Below are 25,103 nucleotides of genomic sequence, written 5' to 3'. Positions count from 1 at the left end.
ATGTCACCCTTCCATCCGAAATAAACGGGGAGAGCTATTTTTTTATCTGAGCATATTGAGCGAAAATCTGTTATCAATCATTTTTGTCGATCTGCCCAGTATAAACAATTTTACGTATTATGGGCGCTCAAGGGTACGAAGGAAGAATTAACCCTCATTTATATAAGCAGTAATACAACAACAACAGGACCTTGCCACTTCTATAACAATGGGTTCAAAGGAAACAAAAAAAAGTTGTTTCATTGATTGTTTTGAGGAACGCTAACATATTTTTTTAGATGCTACTATGTCACATTGAATCAGTTTCTTACATATAGGTACATACAATTGAATTTATTTATAAGGGCAAAGGGCCCTAAATACGATCGATGCCTTAGTTAGAAGCACCATGGAACCATTACAACTGGATGCTGACAGAGAAATAGTATGGTGGCACATAGATAGGAACTTCGCCTAGTTCATAGAACAAACAAAATCCGCGAGCTTGTGTGCATCGGAAATGGAAACACACCACAGTTATCGCCATTTGTAAAACGGGTGAAAAATATGGTATATAGAAATGTATAGCTTCAAGCACAAAGGATAATGGGTTTGTTTGGGTTTCCGTGGGCTGGATTGATGATGACGAGAGGCTTCAGTTAGCTATATCGAGGTAATTATTGTGAGGTAGTGAATCTTATCCGGATTTGCTGTGCTGGCAATTGAAAAGTAGAGACTGGCTACACTTAAGGGAAAACATAATTCAACACACTGCAGCTAATGCTGAGAAGTGAGATAGAAGAAAGGAGAAAGAAGGAAAAAGAAGAATGAATAAGCAAGAAATAATAAGGAAGAAGGAAGGAGAAAGAAAGTAGACAGGAGAAGCGAGAAGAATGGAAGAAGAAGAAAGTAGCGAAAAGGAAGAAAAAAGATGGGATAAGCGAAGAGAAAGATGGAAAAATGAAGAAAGTAAAAGAAGGCGGTAATCGTAGTGAGCGAGCTTGCTTCGATGAGCTGGCAAACTGGATGGTAAACGATACCACTTGGAGATGTATTCAAAGTAGATGACAAGCCCTAGAAGATGTTGGTCAGGATAGTTTGTGCGTGTTCCGCGACACACGGCTCTTAGATTTGGCCTTCAACGCAGTACGAGTCCGACAATGTAGTAACGCTAACGCTGACAAACCATGCAATCAACGATGTCGCAAAAAATAGGGTGAAACATCGGGTCCATTAGGGATCCCGAAACTTGTCCTCAAACAAGCAATACTTGCTGATTTGCATAAATTTTATCTGGCGAAGGTAACATCCAAACTTGCCAAAGAGGCGGAAGCTAGTGCTGTTGCCGAACCCTGGGAATCCGACGGAGGGCCTCTCGACTTACAGACTTAATCAGCTAACTCGATACAAATGGTGACCTACTGTAGAGGATCATTCTAAACAGGCTAGAAGTGTACACCGAATATGCTGGTAGCTTATTAAGTAAACAGTTTGGTTTCCGGAAGGGCCGAACTACCATCGATGGCATTTTGACCGTCACGCACACAACACGAAATTAAATAGGCGGGGCATTCCGTACTGTGTATTGATTACACATGAGACTTGTTGGATATCCGACAACAACTCAGTAGCACGAGACTCAGAGTTAGTCACAGGGTCGGCGACCTTCCGGGGACTTTTTAATATGTTTATTTATGTGAATTTTTACTCCGCAGAGGGGCTTCGTGGACACTTAGGACGCTTAAAGGCTGAACTAAGCTTACGATATGAGTTCGATTTTAACGGTATATTTCGATTGTTAGTGTTCTTGCTCGTTCGCTTGCTCACTGCAGAACGTAGCTCATCGAGCGCTTTCTGTGTGGCTTAATGCAGCAATGGCTGACGAAACACGATGAAATTTGAGTGTACGAATGCGATACAGCTGACAGGCATCCTGACGGGCTGGATTGTGGAACTGGTTCTCGGCTACAGGCACTTTCTTCAGGTTAGTCGGCCTACGACGGCAAGGCCGCCCTTTATCGCACCGATACCTTTGTTTTTCTTTATATTTTTAGGACCCTAGAGCCAGAGCAGTAATAGCGGTCCTTGGCTATTAGATTTGGGATTTAACCAGAAGGCTGTCATAATAAAGACCCGTAATACTGGGTAGACACCTTTACGTGGTGTGTTACGGGGTATGATCTACCACGGTTACATTGCCAGCTACAGGCAAATCCTGATCCAACGAATACCTTCCTCATTATCCAACTCCGTGGTACTTATGAGGGTGTCGCTAAGTCGGTGGCCTCTCGTTAAGTAAGTACTACATCAACACTTCCTTCCTCTCCCTAGTTACGGTGAAGATGGGCGTGGCCAGGAGTAGTAATCCTCATGCTTTTGTTATTTTTGTTTAAGACTATAATCAAGGACCACTCCTCTTCTTGATTTCTGATAGCATTCTAGATAAGGATCTCAAAAGTAAAACATGAGTATCACTAGTGTCCAATCTACGAATTACACCGTAACAATGCTAATGCTAATGCTAAAAAGGCTGTCATAATAAAAAGAACGAATATGATATTTGGCCAAATAGGTAATTTGACGTCCTACTTCTCGTTTTTCACTGATAATTTCTCACTTCTCATTGTAAAAAGTGAGAAGTGAGTAGTGAGTAGTACTGTAGAAAGTGAGAAGTGCGTAGTGAGTAGTGAGACGTCCAACTTCTCACTTCGCACTACTCACTTTTCGCAGTGAGAAGTGAGTAGTGAGACATCTCACTTCTCACTTTTCACTAATCATTTCACACTTCTCGCTGTGAAAAGTGAGTAGTGCGAAGTGAGAAGTCAGATGTCTACTCACTTTTCACAGTAAGAAGTGACGCGTTCTCACTTCTCACTGTAAAAAGTGGGAAGAGCGAAGTAGGAAGGGAGACGCCTCTTTGTAGTGACAAGAGAGAAATCATGATTGAGAAGTGATAAGTGATACGTCAACGTGAGACGTCAACTGACCAATTTGGCCAAATAACATATTGGGCCGAATGACCTGTTCGGCCATATGACCTTTTCGGCCGAATGACCTATTCGGCCACATGACCCGTTTTGCTAAATGACTTTCCGTCAAATTGGATTTCAGCCTAGTGGCATTCGGCTAAATGACTTTCGGCCGAATGGGTTTCGGTCAAACTACCGTTCCCATATTTTCCAAAAATATTATCGAGTTACGGCACTCATTACTGCGATCATTTTGTGAGTTGTATTCAACTAAAACCCGCTTCTGTTTAGTGTCTTTGTAACTCCGATAAACCCACGATAGATACGCAATGCAAGAAGTGCACCAACGCGTGTACTGAGCATTAGCATTATGACCGTACAATTCGTAGTTGCTACTTTGTGATTGACTGCAACTTACGATATTGCACAGAGAACCATGGGATTTGCTATCCATTCGCAATATACTCGTGTCAGAAGCTCACGTATTTTAAATCAATAACGGCGCCAGCCACGTCCTTAAGGTCATATAGGAAGGATTGTTAGTTTGACTCTCGTTGCTACTAGAGACCGAGAACACCTCTGCTTCTCCACGATTGTCTTGGGATGTGGTATTGTGTTATTTTATTTATTTATTTAACAATCGTTGCAGCATAAGGAATATTCCTTTTAAGGCGCTACATCTAGAAAGAATGATGAGAATACAAACAACTTAAATTACTACGAATCTTAATTTTAAATCGTTTGACCAATTTTGTTGATTTCCCTGTTGAACCATTTGACGCATTCCCGCTTAAAAGCACTAATTGTATTGCTGTTCTTCACATGATTTGGTAATTGATTCCAAATTACAATGCCCTTACAAACAAAGTATTCGCGAAATGGGATGAGTTAAATCGTGGTACTATAAAGTTTCTAGTGCGGATACTTTGAGAAGGATTAAGTTTTGCATATAAATAATTAGGAGATGACGAATGGATAATTCTAAACAAAGTGAGGCATGATCTCATTTTTAAAAAGTCATTGAAAGGGCAGCCAAGTAACTTGAATTGCAGATGGGAAACATGAGAGTATCTTGATAAGTTATAAATGTATCGTACGCAGCAATTTAAAGCAATTCTAAATCTATTGATAGCTATAGAACTCACGCATTTAAAAGAAAAACGTCTCCATACAAAAAGTGTGGAAGTAACAGGGATTTGAACAGTTGTAATTTAACAACACTGGGTAGCATATATGTCGAAAGCCTCAAGAGTCTTAATCCTCTATAAATTTTGCTGCACTATCTAGTTCTACTGCATTAGATTTAATCGAATTGATGGCAATAATTACATCATTTTCTGAAATTTCTGTAAACCTGAAACCATTTTCATTTGAAGGTGCGATTCGAAACAGCTCTGTATCATTAGTAAAATTAGAACAAAAGTATTCATTGATTTCGTCATTACTGTAGTCATATTTTCATTACGATTAACAGATGTATTACCATTTAAATTTTTTATTTTTTTCCATAGATTTTTATTTGAGATAGAAGATGTCAGATTACCAGACACATGGCTTCTTTTTGCGATGTTAATCAATGTGGTAACTCTGTTACGAAAACGTTTAAACTGACTACGATTTGAAGCAGACCTATTTCTTTTCCAAAGCTGATAAGCGATGTCACGCTCTATTATTGCATGTGCAATTTCTTGGCTGGACCAAGGGTTTTTCTTCGGCATCCGTGTACGAATCGGAACGAACTCATTGAACAAATCTAGTAACGTCATATTGAAGAAATTAACAGCTAAATCAGTATCAGATATGCTAGAAAATAAGTTCCAATTAATTGGATAAAATGCATCTATCAGTTGTGGTATATTGATGTTATTATAGTCACGATATGTTTGAGTTGTGATTACTTCAGACCGAATTACATCAATAGACGCAAATAAAACATCATGTTTAGAAAAAGCAGGGGCAGATACTTGATTGAAATTTCGAACAAATTCAAGATTATTAGTTAAAAACAAATCAATCATAGAACATCCTCCATTAAAGAAGTGTGTATTTTCTGTATTCACACATTCCAAACCATAGTTATTTAAGCAACTTTTTAATCGTTCAGTCTTCCTATCATTTGTATTCCAGTTAGTATTAAAGTCTCCTATAAGAAGAACATTGCAATATTGTAAAGATAAATCCATAATATTATCTAACATAGGTTCCGAACAAAATTTTCCTGGAGGATTATAACAAACTCCAAGGAGAAACTTTTCTGATTGATGCATAATCTCTAGAAACAAATATTCAGTTTGTTCCATATTTCCGTTTCCAAAAATTTCAGATGCAGAAAGCACTTTACATTGCAAAAAACTTTTATAATAAATGCATACACCACCTCCACGACTGTACACGCGATCATTTTTCACAATGCTGTATCCTTGCATTTCTATTACTGAATCAGGTATATTCTTTGTAAGCCAAGTTTCACTCAAGCAAATTGAATCGACTTTACTGTTTTTAAAGCACATTTTAAACTCATCAAATTTACTCATTTGGCGAGCGCATAGGCTTTGAATATTAATTTGGCAGACATTTAGATATGAGGAGTTCAATGCACAATTCATCACAATCCGAGGAATACAAACGTTTGCAGGAGCATCATCTGGATCATCAACGGACATCGAAAAATAGAAAAGGAAGCGATATACAGCAGCAATGCATGATGGCACCCAACCCAGAGGAATCAACAAATAAATAGATTAATTACAATTTTTCAATAATTCATTCATCATTAATTCATTACTTAATATATAGTGAATCCACTTATGAGTGTTTTAGTAGCAGTACATGGGCAGCAACGCAACAGTCAACAACAAGAGCAACAGCAGCAACATAGGTAGTCCCTCACCCTTATCCCAATAAAACTTTCAGGACGGAAGATAAGATGAAAATCTGAGGAATGGAATCATGGGAAAATTAGGAAGGAAAGTAGAATAGCTTAATGGATAGGTTTTGTTTAATTTAAAACTTTTAGGAGTGGAAGGATACACGGAATAATAGGATACGGTTCACTGGAAGAATGGGAAGGATAACATTAATTTAAGAGGAAAGGGTAAACGTCTCCAACTCGTCAAGCGATCGCACCATCACAGCTTCATCATCCTGCTTAGGTTTGATGAAAACACACCCATCCTTTGTAAATACTGCATGCAGTTTCCCTGATCGCCTCAAACTGATTGCTTTGCCTTTAATTCAACGAGCCTCGTCCGTCATATTCTCGTTGATGTAGATGCGCTTATCAACATTTCATCCGATATGAATCAGCGAAAGGTTGCGTACCGAAAGATACCGACTATAGAAGTTGGCTCTGGCTAACTTGAAGGCAAACTGCAGTACAATAGGTTGGCACCGTTGGCGATAGGTACCTTGGCCAAGCGTTGTGAATACAGCAGCGGCAGGTCCTGTTCAGTGTATCCAAGAGCAATGGAAACCTTCCGAATAAGTATGGACACATCTTCGTTGGAAACATATGGAACACAAGCCAAAATCAAGTCGTTAGATTTTTCAGCAGCACGAATCCGCTCACTGTTTTGATGAACATATGTAGTTACACATTTTGGTGATTGATGTCGATAATTCGTTGATATTGGAGGTACATTCAACTTTGAACTGATGAACATCATTTCGCAGTGTTGTTATCTCAGCTTGCAAGTCCGCTTTGCACGAGTCAATTCTCTTGTTTGTGTTATCAAACATACTTTGCATTCGAGAAAAAAGATCATTCAAACTTTCAATTTGATCTTCGTCTGTTCTATCGAGATCATCTCTGGAGCGTTTGACGTTATTCCCGAGCGGCACGGATAAATTGGCTTTGGGTTTTACCATTGTATAGCGCACTCGATCAAAACACAGAAATGAACTGCGGTGAGTGTCACAGCGGGTAACTCGACGATACACAATGGCAACCACCAGGCGCCTGCGAAAGTGGATTATGGAAATCGATAACTGTAGGTATTTATTAAAGTTTTCAGCTAGTTTGAGCCCAAAACTCCATTCGCCACTTTATTTGGGACACAAGATGAGGAGTTCTGTCACATTACAGAGTTATGCGGTATCGAAAGCAGGATATATTCCGCGGATCTACTACTCACTAATCTCGCTCATCCCTTCAGAAACTTGTTGTATAGGATGTTAGTTGTATAGGATATTTTATCCGGATTCGCTTTGGTGAGTGATGCGATCTATGGGAGGGGATTCTATTAAATGCAAATAAAATCACGCATTATTTGGTTCACTATCTGAACAGTACAGAGCAAAACAAAATATCTAGGATCGCGCGACCGTTTTTCTCGCTAATCGAAATACGATCAATCACGTAATCAGCGCAGAACTAAATTCTCGAATCTCGCGAAAGTTATGCGTCCGATTTACTATTCGACCCAACACCTGGATCCTAATTGTTTTACTTTCCGACCGCACAGAATAAAATTATACACCCGGATCTGCGTCCGATACGTATCACGTATCAATCACGAACTCCGAACCATTAGGCATAGTTGGAAAAAATCTTCGCACTTGAAGTCCAACATGCAACACATTTTGAAATTCAGCTTTTGGGATGATTTATTGATCAACTACTAAATGATCGAACCCAAAAATTCGATAATGATCGATAACATTCATGCATCCACGTTGTCGATCGCATTTGAGCTGGAAGACTTGAGTACGCATGTACCGAAAATCAGCGTCGCGAGATCAAAACTTGACGACTCAATCTATCCAACCGTTCCCATACTCACCACTCGCCTTCCTGCATGTACTCTACAATCGTCTCCTAATTCTAATACTTTTCAATTGTAAAGACATATATTAATCGCTGTGTTACAGAAAATGATATCATTCGTCTGGTGTTCGTTTCTCACACGAACCGATTGCTCAAAATCTAAAATATAATCTAATTCGCAATAAATTTGAAGGAATGTGAATACTGGGACATAAAATCGTAAATCGTTTTGAACAATCGTAAAGGAATAGCTTTGAATGCTAAAACTTTTTAACCAATTGTAAAATAAGGAATTTGTTTGAATTAAATGAATAAACAAATACGTTGTGAGACGGCAACGTAAGCTGATTAGTTATATTTATCCATTTGAAGTTGAAACGTCGATTAGCAAATGATCACTACCATGGGGATCTCGAACAACGTTCCCAGTACAGCCCAATGATTATAAGCTCGAACAAATTGTGAAATCTAAACTGTTATCACAAGTGTGTTCTTTGTGCGTTTACTTTCAGTTCTGTTTCATCCACAGATCGGTGAGCCGCAACATCCAAGAGGTGCTTTCAATATTTATAAATGATTAAAAACGCTGTGAAAAATCACGTGTTCAGCGGGGCTATTATTACAACAATTCTACACTGCAAGATTGTATCCCACCTTCTTGCAGCCCCTCCATGATAAACCCTTCTCAGCAGAAGTACCCGAGAATTTGCCGCTCTGCTGATTGGGTTTTTATTATTTTATTACAAAAGTATAACAATAACTTTCTGCTAATTATTTTCCTAATTCAAAAGCTCCAGTGTGCTACAATAAACTTTCCTTTTGTTTGGCCGGTACCAAGCTGTGGAGGGAACATTATGTGAAAGTGAGAGAGCGAGTTACTTCTCGGGCCACCATTATACCCGGTGAAGGTACTCGAGCGAATGTACTTGGTGGGGTATAGACCTCAACCTTCTTAATTTGATTTTATCCATCAGCAGCCGTGTTAACGTGGGGGCAGGGCCAGGCTCTGGTTGGATTCATCTCCTATTCGATTCGACTCTCATCGTTGCGGGAAGGTGTTCTCCGGAAAAAATGTAGCGCCATGGACGTGCAAATTGCTCGGAATCCTTTTATGTGTTGAATAACGTTCCTGTCGGACAGGATTTTTTGTTGCCAGTGTATCCTTCTCGAACCACTGAAAGGCTGTTTCGAGTTTCGGATCGCGAAATATTTTATGAAATCTTCTTCTTCTTATTGATATTACATCCTCCACTGGGACATTGCCGCCTCGCTGTTAAGTGTTTTTTTAAGGACTTCCACAGTTATTAACTGCGAGGTCTCTAAGCCAAGTTACAATTTTTGCATTTGCATTTTGCAATTTATGCCAAGAAAATCGAGAAAATTTTCAACCCGAAAATTTCCTAGACCGGACCGGTAATCGAACCCAGCCACCTTCAGCATGGTATTGCTTAATAACCCCCTATCTTTCCGAACGGCTAACGAATTAAATTAATTTTAAATAAAATTAAAAACCAATTAAATAGAAGATATCAATAAGTGTATGGGTTCTACTATTATATCTCTGCAAGAAAATAAGTTTATAAGTGACAAGTGTCAGCAAAGTCAATTGCCATAATAAAATGTGGTGGTGGAATACTGGTAAGCTTGATACGTTGGGAATTCATGAAGCTTGGGAAGAAATTAATTTTATTAGATAAGAAGATGGCAGATTTTTGTGACGTAGCTGCGAAAGAACGATAAACTTCTAATTTTTAAAAGCGTTCCTCGTTCAATTGCAGTTGTTTTTATAACAAACTCTTATAGAATCACCGATCCTGCAGAATTACCTGCAAATTACTATTCACAAGGCCCACTCACATAGAACATTTTTAACCACAAGTTCATTTCTATATTCAAATCGCGATCTTAAAACAATAGGTTTGATAATTTTTTTTTCATTTCATATTGTTGGCAAAAACTAGAGCCTCAAAAAGTCTTTCAGTGTACAGCATCATACTCGGTCCAGAATCAGCAAAGTCATTTCCATTCAATGGCATAACTAGGAAAACGAATTTGGTTGGGGTAAGTCGAACTCCAACCCGGTCGAGGCAAGACTAGCTAGTGGCTGCTACTCTGTTGAGCCAGAGTAAGTCTCAAACATCAGCTTCACACGTGGGCACATGCACATACATTTATGCCCAGTTCATTGTAAGTGTGGCAGCAAACCGGCAACAGCATCATGGGCGGGAATCAAGACACGGTAGAGTAGGGTGCCTGCTGGTTGGGTTTTTGGGTTTCCTCTGCCTTGGAAATAGCCGCCGGGCTCTGTGATGTATTCGGCCTTCGGTTTAATCTTGGCTTCACACACCACTGTAATCTGTTTCAATTTATTTCATACCGTAAGAACAATCACTAAATCTAGATAAAATATTCATGGGATGAAAGTTGGGTAAAGCATTCCCATTTCCAGCTAGTTTTTCCCAAAGATTAATTATTTAAGCTAATTTCATCACTCTCTGGCAGAAGTTTATGACTTTTGATTGTAGACTGGAACAATGCTTTGGCCTAAATTATTTCGTTTGGCCTTTAGTCCGGTAGACTTTCGTAAGCTGATGAAAATTTGAATAGAAATGTGATTTTTCTTCATCATTGGTTTTATTAGTCTCTAATGCTTTCCGCTTCATCCTGATTCAACCGGATCATAGAGTTTTTTTATCTAGGTTTATTATTATGTATATCGCATAAGCTGACCGAAACAAAAGCTTACTGAAAGGAAATAAAACAAAACGATCATTTCCATAAACTTGGTATTGTCGGGTAGGACTTCTTTTGACAAATCTGGGTCAATTTTTCACGTTTCAAAACAATCATTATGAGATGTAACCGCGCAGTGACCATTTTATAACGATAAGATGTGGGACGGTAGCATCATACCTATTTAATATGATCCAACACCTGCTACGACGCAACAAAACTAAAATAATAAAAATGACAGTACCTAGTGCGATACTTCCGCCCTTAAAATCACGAATACTTTTAAATTTGGATTCCGTGAGGATTGCTCCTAAGTGGAGAGTTTTCTTAATCGTATGGTATTCGTGGTCGTGTGTTTTGTTAATCTTTCGATGATCATGGCAAGCATCTGGTTGCATACAGGAAAATCACGTTCTTGAAGCCAGTCAGCAGTGCAAAACCACCAACTGCAACCAGAACTCGTCCTGGTCTGCTCACGACCTACCAAATCGGCCCAATATTATCGTGGCTTGAACAATTGAATCTCTGCACCGATACAGCCAACAGTAAATAAGTTGTATCATCAGTCGATGAATCCCATTTTGTATCCTGTCCGCTGTCTAATGCTAGGTGTTAAGTATTTAGTATGGGCGACCCCCTGGTTGAAGGAAGACGATGATCCTGTCTTTCTAAGACCTGTTGCTTAGGCGAGTTCCCTTCCAGAATCGAGTATTTTCTCCCTAGATTGATCGGTTCCCGAGTTAACACACTGTAACTAGGGCAAAAGTTCCGATAGTAGTGGGTGTTCCTATAGTTGCGATAGTGTAGTTTTTAGAGAATTTACAGATTAATCGTAGCAACCCACATTGTTGATCAATTAGGTGAACTGTCATTATACGAATCAACCGAAAACAGCTTAGGAATATCCTCGAAAACGGTAAATTTTCCTCAAATACCTTATTTATTTGCACCAACAGTTGCGGTAGTGTTCCTATAGTTGCGAGTCCCGTAAGAAAACAATGGGATTCAGAACTATAGGTGTGGGGTATGCCTCTAAGTCAAATTAAAAAATACCGCAACTATTTTAACATTGTACCAATAATTGCAGGAAAGATTTCAGGCAACAGTAATAGCGGTTGGAACATATTTCGCGTAAAATAGTGTTATTGAGCTTTTGGATACACCCTCAAGGTAAGTTGAATGTAAGGGTATGCGATAACACACTTTTTCCTAACGAAACGAAACGAAACGAAATTTAAAAAGTCTATGTTGATTCGGATCGAAACGAAACGAAATATAGATTTACTTTCGAGACTTTGAAACGATACGAAATCAAGGTCCATTTATTTCGAAATTTTTCGAAACGAAACGAAATTTTAATTTTTTTCCGCGGAAATTTTTATTAAAATGGTTTTACGCAATTCTGATTTCAATTTTTCGAAGTCAAATAACTATTTTTAGAGTTAGAATAACAGAAGAGGTAGTCTGTGATAAATCGCCGCATATAACATTGGCGATAAGGCAAAACCCCAGCATTTGTGCCGCTTTCAAAGGAATTCATCGTGGAGCGTGTGCTCCTGAATCTGACCAATTTTATATCAGCAAGTACATAAAAATATATAAATTGTGGGATTTGTCATATACGGATTCAATTTTCGTTTAAAACCTTAGTTCACTTAAGGCAAATATATTATATTAACAATGTGGTTCACTTCGAGTTTTTCCATACAACGAAATGGCGAACAATTTGCCGGTGATAACAGCATCATCTAGCGAGCAAAGAGGAATCTAAACAAGTTTTTTTCTAGCTTGTGCTGGAAAACCCTCCTGCCATCTTCCGGTGAGTAGTCATACAGTTGTTCGATGACATTTTACAGTGTGGGGATGTCCATACATTTTTCAATAAATCGATTACCGGAATATCGACTTTGTTAAATGCAAACACTACTGTAAATATTTCGCTGAAGCAGTGCAAAGCAGACAAACTACACCTTTGCTTCAATCGTTCAAACTGTGAAAGCCGTTCCGCAAACATTAAAAAGATTGTTCCACTGTAAACATTTCTATCATTTTCTTCAGCAAGAAATTTGATTAATTCTTTCTGAATATTATCGATATTATTCCAATACATCATTCTTCTTCCTCTTCGGTGTCCTAAATTCCTACTGGAACTTAACACCTGCGTTGCAACTTATTATGAATTGAAAACTTTTTGCTGCCCACCATTGATTGAATGAATATGTATCTTGAGTGGAAAGCCATGAAGGTGACACTCATTCGATTGCGTTTTGTTATGTTGCGCTTATTTATTCATTTATTTATTTATTTATTTATTTATTTATCTACATAATCTTTATAATCGCATAAATAACCACATAACAGTTTTCAAAGCTTACGCAACTATGTACTATTTTCTAACACAATAAAATAAGTAATTTCATACCAAAGTACTATTGGGAATTGAAGTGAATGCTCATATTTCGTTTGAAAGAGACAAATGTCGTTTCGCTTCTATGATTACGAGGTAATTCGTTCCAAATTTTGACAGCACGGGCACGAAAAGAATCTCTCAAATTATTAGAAAGGGCTCTTGGAACAATAAGTAGTAATGCTCGAGAAGAGCGGGCAACCTTGAAAAAGTTTCGGAGGTAAATTGGGGGGTCATTTATAATTTTATATGTTTGGATGCATGTACTTAGCTTAAGATGATTCACAAAATCACAACCAAGTAAAGACTTCTTATAGGCAGATATATGGTCATATTTTTTTAGATTGTATGCGTATCATAATGGGTATGATTATTTTGTTACATTTAGACATGGAAAGTGAATTGAACAAGTCGCTTGGATTAAACGCGTCCAAATACCTTCGCTCAACTCACTTGAACGGACAGTAAGTTGAACCAGTCTTCAAAAGTTCCTTTGCATTGCGTTACTTTGATGCAGAAAACATGGAGGTGGAGAATGCAAACTCCTTATTTAATCAATCCATCCTTGCTTCGATTGAAAACATCATTTTAGTAAAAATACCGCATCAATGATTTGAATCATTTACCTTCTCTTTATGTTGAAAAAGCATGATCTAGTCCTCAGTGCGTATTTTAAACCGCTGTCAAACCTTTGAGTGTATAACTTCAACTGAGACGGTGGCAGGAGACATACCCAGTTTTAAAGTATTTCATTGAGAACATAATTGTTCACTATTCAAATATGGGTCGAGAAAAGCAAAGTGAATGTCGAAAATATTTTGCTTGGTCCAAGTCAGAAAAAAAATTCAAATGCATAATCGATGGTTGTCCTGGCTATGGCTTCACAAAAGACCATATCGGAAACTTTTCTCGGCAGATTTCAAACAAGCATCCCGATATCGCACAAGTATTTATCAGCTGTCCTGTTTCTTGATGTTGATGATAACCATATTTTTAATTGCATATTCATTGATAAGGTGCTTGGCATTTCAATCAAACGCAAGCCAGAAGCTCAAGATGACAACCCTGTTGCAAGAGTGGTGAAAAAGGTTATAGTCACTTTGGATCCAAATGAGTTTCGCTCTGGGATTGTTGAAATGCCGGCCAAGCAATCGATATCATTCAATTTCTTCAATTCAGAAGCTTGCAATAAGACTATTGGTCCCTTGGCTAAAGCACTCGGAATAACAATCAACTCAGATTCGGTATCCACTGAAGTAGTAAAGGTAGCTTCTGAAATAAGAAACATAATTTCTGAAAGAATCAAAAACCGGATGATATGCCTCAAATGTGACAGTGCATCACGTCATGAGAAAAAAAATTTCGGTGTTAATGCACAATACTTACATAATGGTATTGTGCAAGTTCAAACGCTGTCAATGCTTGAAATTAATGAAAGGCAGACTACCGCTAATTTGAAAGAACGAATCCTTCAAGTTTTGGAGCAATACCAAATCAGTGTGCTTAATATCTACGCTGTTACAGTAGATAACGGTTCAAATATGATCGGATGCGTCAAACGACTTGGTGCTGAGCAAGCACTTGCACTGAACGTTTTCGATGAAGAGGTAAATATGATATTTGATGATGTACCAGATGAGGACGACTTTGAAAATTCAGAAGCAGATATTGACGAAGATTGCGATGATAACATCGTTGATGATGAAATGCAGTTGAAAGACATCTTCTCAAGCACCAATTCGGAATGTATCGACTTTGTACGCTGTGGTGCTCACACTATTCAGCTTGCAGTTAACGGTGCGATCAAACAAGATATATTAGCGAAAATATCTTCAATTCGCTCGAAGCTGAAACTTATGAAAACTGCTCAATATCGTTCGTTGTTCATGGTAGCGAATGTTCCTCTACCGAAAATCAGTGTAGCTACACGTTGGAGCTCCAAATACAATATGTTCCAGAATGTAGTGAAGCATGAAACATTCTATAGAACTATCGGAAGTAGCGATGAGAAGATCAACATTACCGAGGAAGAATGGATCTTAATTGAACAGTTTCTTGAAGCATTCGAACCAGCAAACATTCTAACGAAAGAGTTACAAAAGCAGAGCCTTATCGTTGGAGACATGTTTCGGCTTATCAAAATCTGTCTGCACAAATTGCAGATTATTGAGAGTAAAGGAAACCCCTTGGTGCCTGAACTGAAACATAATTTGGAGCAGCGAGTGCATCAAATTTTTACCAGCAAAGCTGCCAAAGCTGCTCTTTTCTTTGATCCTAGATGGAATTTTATGGACTCTCCTTTCCTTACCAAAGACGATAAAGCAATTGCAATAGTAAGATTTTTTTTCGTTTTCCATATTTAAGAAATTTTAATCAATTTTTATTCAACAACTTATTTAACATCAACAGGACCACATTTTAAAAATGGCAAAGATTTTGAAAACAGTCCAGGGAAACAGTAAAAATCAGGAAACTCATGAAGAACACAATCAAGATTCGCAAGGTACAACCGTAGGAGATGAAGATTTTGAGAAAAGTCTGGAAAGTGAATGCATTAATCACATGGCATCCACAAATTCGCCAAACGTCGATCTTAAAATCAAGCTTTTGAGTCTCGCCAACTCCAAGCAACGCATGGACTCGAAAACGGATGTATTAAAACTGTGGGAATCGAGGCGATATGACGACCCTGATCTTTATCTGCTGGCAATGGTAGCATTAGCTGTTCCTTGTACACAAGTTTCGGTTGAGAGATGCTTCTCAGGCCTTAAGCTATTACTAGAAGACCATAGATTAAGATTAGCCTCATCGAAGTTAGATGATCTTATGATTATTAGATTTAACATGAATTTACTTTCCGAAGCAATTATTAGACTAAGTAGGTATTAAGAATTGCTCATCACAGGTATTTGTTAATAATGAATCACTGATTATAATAAAAAAAATGTAACAATAACAATCAAGGAAAGAATTCTTATTTGCAATATTTTGTAGTTTTTTTTTCTCATTCGTTTACTACAAAGATCTATGAATTCGGTAATATGAATATTTGGTCGGGGTTCTACATAATCGTGCCAAGCTGCGTTTTGACTGTGATAATTTGATCGCAGAAGGATAACGAAGCTCAATTTATATCACTTCATGTCCTTATTTATTGTAGGACATGCTCAGTTATAGGGCTGAGGGTTATCCTATACGATTCACGATCAATTAACCCTTTTGTTACCGACAAAAAAAAAACACCCTTACGTTACCGACAGGGTACCCGGGTACCCACGGACTTAAAATGATCATAACATTGTCAGTTTTTCACCGATTTTGACGATTTTGGTTGTTGCGGATGCAGGAACTTACCCGCTATTCCATACATGTTACAGAGAACCGATTCGGATTACATGGTAACCGGAATTCCGGATTAACTGGGCTAAGCCCCAAAGTATGTGTAAATTGAAGATATATATTCAACCAAATGAAGATTTCTTGCGTCATGACTAATAAACTTCGTTGGAAATTTAAAGAATATAACTTAACTACGTTACAGGACCATTTTATGAATTAATCCCGGAACGGTTATTCCGGAAACAGGTCCCCGTCGGGCCTAAAGTGGCCACAAACTTATTCTGAAGAAACCCTGGCAATATGGGTATCAAAATTCATGAAATTGTTTCGGATGCATGATCTGATAAGTAATTGAACCATTGGATGGTTTGACAACGGACCGGTCATCCTGGAACAGGTTCCCGTGAGGCCTAAAGTGGCCACAAACTCGTTTTGAAGAAACCCTGACAATATGGGTATCAAAATTCATGAAATTGTATCGGAAGCATGATCCGATAAGTAATTCGACCATGGGATGGTTTGACAACGGACTGGTCATCCTGGTACAGGTTCCCGTGGGGCCTAAAGTGGCCACAAACTTGTTCTGAAGAAATCCTGGCAATATGGGTATCAAAATTCATGAAATTGTTTCGGAAGCATGATCTGATAAGTAATTGGAGCATTGGATGGTTTGACAACGGACCGGTCATCCTGGAACAGGTTCCCGTGGGGCCTAAAGTGGCCACAAACTCATTTTGAAGAAGCCCTGGCAATGTGGGTATCAAAATTCATGAAATTGTATCGGAAGCATGATCCGATAAGTAATTGGACCATAGGATGGTTTGACAATAGATGGGTATCAAAATTCATGAAATTGTCTCGGAAGCATGAGCTTTTGGGTTATTAGGCCATAAGATGGTTTGACAATGGATCTTCTTTTTCCGTTAATTCTTGTCAAAAAGACTTAAAAATTCTTGACAGGTACTCAGAAATGATTTATAATGAACCACAGGAGCTATAAGTATTATTGGTGTTTGCTGAATAATTTGCAAAAATAAAAAGAACGACTGAAATTTTCAAAAAATTTTGTGGATGCAAAATGGGTCAAAAACGTGACAAAAGCGGAACGTGATGAAATCGGGTCGAAAATGTGATAAAGTCGGAGGTAGATAAAATCGGGTCAACACTGTGTAACTTTTCACTTCTCTCTTCTCATTTCTCTCATTTTACTTTTCACTTTTTACTTGCAACTTCTCACTGCTCACTTCTCACTATTCACTCCTCACTTCTCATTCGACCCAATAACCATTCGGCCTAACAGCCATTTAGCCTGATCACCCAACATCAGTCCCATCTTCTTGGAAAAACATGTTTCCGAAAATATTTCAAGAATTTTGATGCCAGGGTGTCTTCTAAATGAGTTTGTGGCCACTAAAAGCCTTTCGGGAACTTGTTCTAGCATGACTGTTCTGGTTGATATCCATCCTATGGTTTCAACTTTATGAATAACATGTTTCAGGAACAATTCCAAGAATTTTGATACCCATATTGCCAGGGTTTATTCTAAATGAGTTTTTGGCCACTACGGGCCCTCCGGGAACCTGTTCCAGAATGACCGGTCCGGTTCATATCCATCCTATGGTCTCAACTACATGGAAAATATGTTTCCGAAACAATTCCAAGAATTTTGATACCCATTATGCCAGGGTTTATTCTAAATGAGTTGATGGCCCCTACGGACACTCCGGGAATCTGTTCCAAAATGAACGTTCCGGTTCATATCCATCCTATGGTCTCAACTACTTACATGGAAAATATTTTTCCGGAACAATTCCAAGAATTTTGGTACCCAGGGTTTATTCTAAATGAGTTTTTGGCCACTACGGGCTCTCCAAGAACCTGTTCCAGAACAACCGTTCCGATTCATATCCATCCTATGGTCTCAACTACATGGAAAACATGTTTCCGGAACAATTCCAAGAATTTTGATACCCATATTGCTAGGGTTTATTCAAAATGAATTTTTGGCCACTACGGGCCCTCCGGGAACCTGTTCCAGAATGACCGTTCCGGTTCATATCCATCATATGGTTTCAACTATATGAATAACATGTTCCCGAAATAATTTCAAGAATTTTGATACCCATATTGCCAGGAATGAATTTGCGGCCACTCTAGGGCCCACGGGAACCTATTCCGGGATGTCCGTTCCGAGTCCATATGATCACGTGGTCCTAATACGTTGGGAAGTCATAATCCTCGAATTTTCTGCGAAACTGATAGTTCAGGGTACAAGAAATCATCATTTGGATTCTATAAGATCAACTTCTCCATTTTTGAGACATGGTCTAGCAAATCCGGAACTCCGGTAACCAGGTAATCCGGATCGGATAGAGGATGAATTTCTTAATCCATAGCAAACGAAATCGTCCAAATCGATTGAAAACTGACGAAGTTATGGTCATACCAAAACGTGGGTACCCGGGTACCCTGTCGGTACGTTACGGGGTAAAAATATTCAGAAGCCCCTCCCCAAGCCCCCCCTTACTGGATTTTCATTTTCGTACCACTCAAACCTTAATTTTGCCGAGTTTGAAGATGTCACGGAGTTTCAATTTCCTGCGATGTTTAGAACCCTAAAAAAATTTAACTTGAAAACGAAAAAGGTACCCGGGTACCCTGTCGTTAACAAAAGGGTTAAATTTACTACACGCAAACCTGAGCAAAAAATGCTCTTGGTTGACGCTTGATGCAGAATCCCGGCCATTCAATATTCTAACAACAACAATTATTTATTTCTTGCGAGCACACTGCTTTCTCAGACGGGAGCCCTTGCAATAATTTCAAGATTCTTGTACCATGGTACGAATACCACCAGTGTATCATTAGTATTACCCTGTGAATTCCGTATCTGATGTTGGGGCCTTTTTATGTCCCCAAAGACCGAAAGCACTTGTCTTTGAGGGCGTCATAAAACATCCATCCTTTGTAGGCAATGACGTCTGTCATTTAGTGGAATATACGCACTGTCCATGGTCGAGTCCAAGGTATTGAACCTGAACCAGAAATTTTTAACAAATAATGTGATTACCTTTTTCACTAGCGCCGATGACACATAAATCATCACCGTTGAGCTTCGGTGGCAGATCAAACACGCGTACGTACCGTACATTTGCACCAGCGACACATACACTCACTTCTACAGACCATATTTCCATTTGTACACGTGAACTGCCGTGAATATGCATTTTTTATTAGCGCCTTACTTTTCCAACTGTTGCTCTCGACAATAGCATCGGAAGATCTAAATATGTTGTCGTTAATAAATCAATAGTTTCAATGGAATTGGCAAATTGCTGGAGAGTATACGAGAAGATTCATATTAAAATCTTAAAAATAGATCGAAAGGTTAAAACGCTATTAGCGTCCAAAATCTTGCCTAAACTTGTGAGGTTCCGACTTGCAAATTTTCGTTTTACACCCCCCTGATCGAAAAGGAGCATGTTTGAAATGATTTAAATCAATGATGCAGTATTTTCAATCAAGTGTGCAAAGGAGTAATTAAATGTTGATATTCCTGTGCATCACACAGTGAATCATTTTTTCAAAGCATACTTTTGTGAATCCTTCGCAAAAAAGGATGCTCTTTGAAGACTGAGTTGAACATGTTCAACTCTTGGCAAGTAAATTGCATTAAACTAAGCTGTTCAATTCGCTTGCCCTTTCAAAACGTAGCATTACGGTGAGATATTTCGGCTAAACTTAATTACGCCTATTTTATTGTGCTTTCTCGATTTCGTATCCAATATCAGATATTTTTTGGGATTTAATAGATTATTTTTCGATATTTTCGCAAGAAAAACTACTTGTCATAAGACGAGTTTATACAATCCCATTGAATTCCACCACTTAATTGTATCTTGACAGATACGTATTTCGACCTCAACAGTAAGGCCGTCTTAAGTATCTTGTACTTGACTCGACTAAGTCGAGTCAAGTACAAGACACTGAAGACGGCCTTACTGTTGAGGTCGAAATACGTATCTGTCAAGATACAATTAAGTGGTGGAATTCAATGGGATTGTATAAGCTCGTCTTATGACAAGTGAAGACATTCCACTAGAAAGCTCAAAATAATTTTCTTATCTAGAAAAACTAGTTGAACGTACCCGACCTTGCTCGGGATTATACTACAGTCGCTCTCCACATCTCGATATTGAAGGGACCATCGAGATAGGGAGAGATCGAGGAATGGAAGGAAAATTTAAATGGGTACTAGGTAGATCCAAAACAGCTTGTTGCTATGAAAAACGACAACAAAACAAATATCATTGCTTATTGTTGATCTGTATTGTTATCGTCCAAATATGGTCTAGTAGCCTAAAAATTTGAACATATCGACATAAGGAGAGTGAATCCAGAACAAAATACGATTACAACCAGTACTGGAATAAGTCGTGATCGTCATAAGACAGAGAGAAAAGCGCCTTTTTCTATTTCAGGCGACCAAATGAAAGAATCATGGGTTCTTTGATTAATTTCGCATGAAAGGCAGTCATGAAAGGATGTTGTGCATTTTTTTTTTAATTTAAATTTCTAAGTTATTTTAATAGATATATGCAAAGAATAGTCACTAGTCGATAAATTAATCATATTCCTTTAATTCACCGGGTTGAAAGTGGTAATAAACACAAAAATAAAGCAGATATTGCACACTTTCAAGCGCTGTCACGGGACAAATGTTTTTTGAGATTTTTGCAGCATGCCATTCATCCTTCGCGTTTCTATAGATATTGAAAGGGGCAGATATGTAAACATCGCGTGACATCTCTAATTGAAAATGAGAAATTCCTGTACTGATTACAACACATCGGGATAGAAAGATTTCAAGATAGAGAAGTTATCGAGATGTAGAAAGCCAAAATGTATGTAGATTGAAGGGACCGAGGAAACCATCGATACAGGGAGAGATATCGAGATATAGAACATCGAGATTTAGAGAGTCAACTATATTTTGCATTCTTACTGTCAATTGTTGAGTTCATTCAGCACCGCACTCTAGATCATTTTTAGCGCGATCGTATTGGGTTTCCTTACAACTCGCATCAAAATTGTATTTTCACAATTTCTCAACTTTCTCCTCAAAATTTAGTGATATTTTATAACACAGCATAAACTGATACGGTTGATCAAGGCGACGATGGATCGGGTGATGTGCGTAGTTCGAGTTTCAGGGGCATTCTCGAGTCCCTTCGAAACCCGTAGAGGGTTACGGCAAGGTGATGGTCTTTCGTGTCTGCTATTCAACATCGCTTTGGAGGGAGTAATACGAAGAGCAGTCCAGTCCAGTTATTTGGTTTCGCCGACGACATTGATATCATGGCACGTAACTTTGAGAGGATGGAGGAAGCCTACATCAGACTGAAAAGCGAAGCTAAACGGATTGGACTAGTCATCAACACGTCGAAGACGAAGTACATGATATGAAGAGGCTCAAGAGAGGTCAATGTGAGCCACCCACCACGAGTTTCTATCGGTGGTGACGAAATCGAGGTGGTTGAAGAATTCGTGTACTTGGGCTCACTGGTGACCGCCGATAACGATACCAGCAGAGAAATTCGAAGACGCATAGTGGCTGGAAATCGTACGTACTTTGGACTCCGCAAGACGCTTCGATCGAATAGAGTTCGCCGCCGTACCAAATTGACTATCTACAAAACGCTTGTAAGACCGGTAGTTCTCTACGGACACGAGACCTGGACGATGCTCGTGGAGGACCAACGCGCACTGGGAGTTTTCGAAAGGAAAGTGTTGCGTACCATCTATGGTGGGTTGCAGATGGCGGACGGTACGTGGAGGAGGCGAATGAACCACGAGTTGCATCAGCTGTTGGAAGAACCATCCATCGTTCACACCGCGAAAATCGGAAGACTGCGATGGGCCGGGCACGTAGCCAGAATGTCGGACAGTAATCCGGTGAAAATGGTTCTCGACAACGATCCGACGGGAACAAGAAGGCGAGGTGCACAGCGGGCAAGGTGGAGCGATCAGGTGGAGGACGACTTGCGGACCCTCCGCAGACTGCGTAGTTGGCGAAGTGCAGCCATGAACCGAGCTGAATGGAGAAGTCTTTTATGTGCAGCACAGGTCACTCCGGGCTTAGTCTGATGATAAATAAATTATAACACAGCAGTCCTCAAGACGAATCGATTAATGAGAAACCCGTACAAATCGGTCAACCCGTTCGTGAATTATATTGCCTCAAAGGAAATGCAAACTCATTTTTATATAGAGAGTTTGTACCAAAAACGTAATTATGTTTGAATTGTATTTATATCAGACTCTCATATCGGGCAGTTTGTTCACAAAAGTACGTTTCTCTCTGTCAAATCATATTCACAAGATAACAATTTGAGAATTCTCAAAAATGGGATTATGCATGCGAGTTAATTTGAAAAGAAATCATCATTGATTTTATAAAATCAAGATAATTCAACGCGGTGTTTGACAATAAAAATGAGCATCGCTAATACTTTCACTACGTGAAAATATAGCTCTTATGGGCCAAACACATGGGAAAACTGTCAAACCCACGCAAACGTGTCCATTGTGTTTGACCCTTTAAGCTTTCATTTCGTGACTATTTGAAAAAAAATCTACCGAGGGGTCCCAAACAACTTTTTTTCTCCCTTAAACGGAACCTTTTAGTTGTAAAACAGTCAATTATTTACCACGTCACTACTAAATGTGTTTCCTCGATTTTTTTCTTCCAATCATCATATAAAAAATTAAGGAGGAATCGATTATTACCAAGTTATAGTCTAAATAACTTGTTTATTGAAGCTCAAGCGTCAAAGAGCATAACGAAGCCAAACTCGATAAATGTATGTAATTTTCTGAAAATAGCTGAGAAACGCTTGGATGGAGATTATGCACTGGTTCGATATCTTTTTTACATATATACCCAATTCTTTCTCAACACCTGCCAAAATTGAAACTTGTTATACGAATGAATAAGTTTAACTGGTGTCATAAAATTATTCAAAACGATTGATCATGCTAAACAATAATCTACCATAGTAATATAAAAGCCTTCCTTAGCCATGCGGTGATATCCCAAGCAACATTACAAGTTTTATTCCGTTCTAGGGATGGTTTTCAAATATCAATTTAAAATAATTGTAATAGCAATATCCGGCAGCAAAGCAGCCATTAACGACGCAGCGGAGAACAACGTCGGGTATTTGGGTCGAAGTCGACGGAACGATTGGTTCGACGAAGAGTACAGACAGATTCTGGAGGAGAAGGAACAGCTGTGCCGTTCTCAAGAACACGCAAGTTCTATCAGAAGCTCAACGCATCCCACAAAGGCTTCGTGCCGCGAGCCGAAATGTGCCGGGATAAGGATGGGAGCATCTTGACGGACGAACGTGTGGTGATCGAAAGGTGGAAGCAGCACTACGAGGAACATATGAATGGCGCTGAGAGTACAGGCAGTGAAATTCAAGGCAGCGGAGGAGATGACTACGTCAGTTCAGCGGACGATGGAAGCCAACCAGCCAGCCTTGAGGGAAGTTAAGGATGCCATTCAACAGCTAAAGACCAATAAAGCAGCTGGTAAGGATGGTATCGGAGCTGAACTCATCAAGATGGGCCCGGAAAAGCTGGCCACTTGCCTGCACAAACTGATAGTCAGAATCTGGGAAACCGAACAGCTACCGGAGTAGTGGAAGGAAGGGGTTATATGCCCCATCTACAAAAAAGGCGTCAAACTGGAGTGTGAGAACTTTCGAGCGATCACCATCCTTAATGCCGCCTACAAAGTGATATCCCAGATCATCTTCCGTCGTCTGTCACCATTAGTGAATGAGTTCGTGGGAAGTTATCAAGCCGGCTTCGTTGACGGCCGCTCGACAACGGACCAGATCTTTACTGTACGGCAAATCCTTCAAAAATGCCGTGTATACCAGGTCCCAACGCATCATCTGTTCGTTGATTTCAAGGCGGCATACGACAGTATAGACCGCGTAGAGCTATGGAAAATTATGGACCAGAACAGCTTCCCTAGGAAGCTTACCAGACTGATCAAAGCAACGGTGAATGGTGTGCAAAACTGTGTGAAGATTTCGGGCGAACACTCCAGTTCGTTCGAATCGCGCCGGGGACTAAGACAAGGTGATGGACTTTCATGCCTGTTGTTCAACATTGCGCTAGAAGGTGTCATGCGGAGATCCGGGTGTAACAGCCGGGGTACGATTTTTAACAGATCCAGTCAATTTATTTGCTTCGCGGATGGTATGGACATTGTCGGCCGAACATTTGCAAAGGTGGCAGAACTGTACACTCGCCTGAAACGTGAAGCAACAAAAGTTGGACTGGTGGTGAATGCGTCAAAGACAAAGTACATGCAATCAGATGAGCACTGTGGATCAAAATCAACTTTTTGAACCACCCTAATGCTCATCTCACAAGTAGGTAAAATATTTTGATCATATCATCCTTGAAAATGTGATAAAAATCGTTACGTTTTCAAAAATCCTTAAGTCTTGAATGTCGGAATTCCATCGTTTTTCGAGCTCAAACAATCATTTTGTAAACTCTTATGCATTTATATATCTATAAATCATAAATCTATAAATCTCTACGAATTTTGTTAATTTACATTTAAATTCAAAAAGTGTAACAAAACATAAGTAAATTGACCAGGGTCACTTCCTTGCTGTTAAAAAATACCAGTGAGTTTAACCGTTGCCTAGCGGTAATGTTTGCTAGCCAAATGTTGAATTCAATAAATTCGGCTCCGTAAGTGTGTGTATAACGATCGTCATATGTTGGGTAGTTTAATTATAACGTACTGTATCGTGTATCGTGGCGCCACATGTGGGGTCGCCAGAATTTCGTGAGAGTGAATCATATTGTTAGGATCTGTCTT

The sequence above is a fragment of the Armigeres subalbatus genome, chromosome 2, assembly GCF_024139115.2.
Source record: "Armigeres subalbatus isolate Guangzhou_Male chromosome 2, GZ_Asu_2, whole genome shotgun sequence".
Lineage (NCBI taxonomy): Eukaryota > Metazoa > Arthropoda > Insecta > Diptera > Culicidae > Armigeres > Armigeres subalbatus.
The sequence above is the reverse complement of the archived record's forward strand: the minus strand, read 5'-3'. Positions refer to the sequence as shown.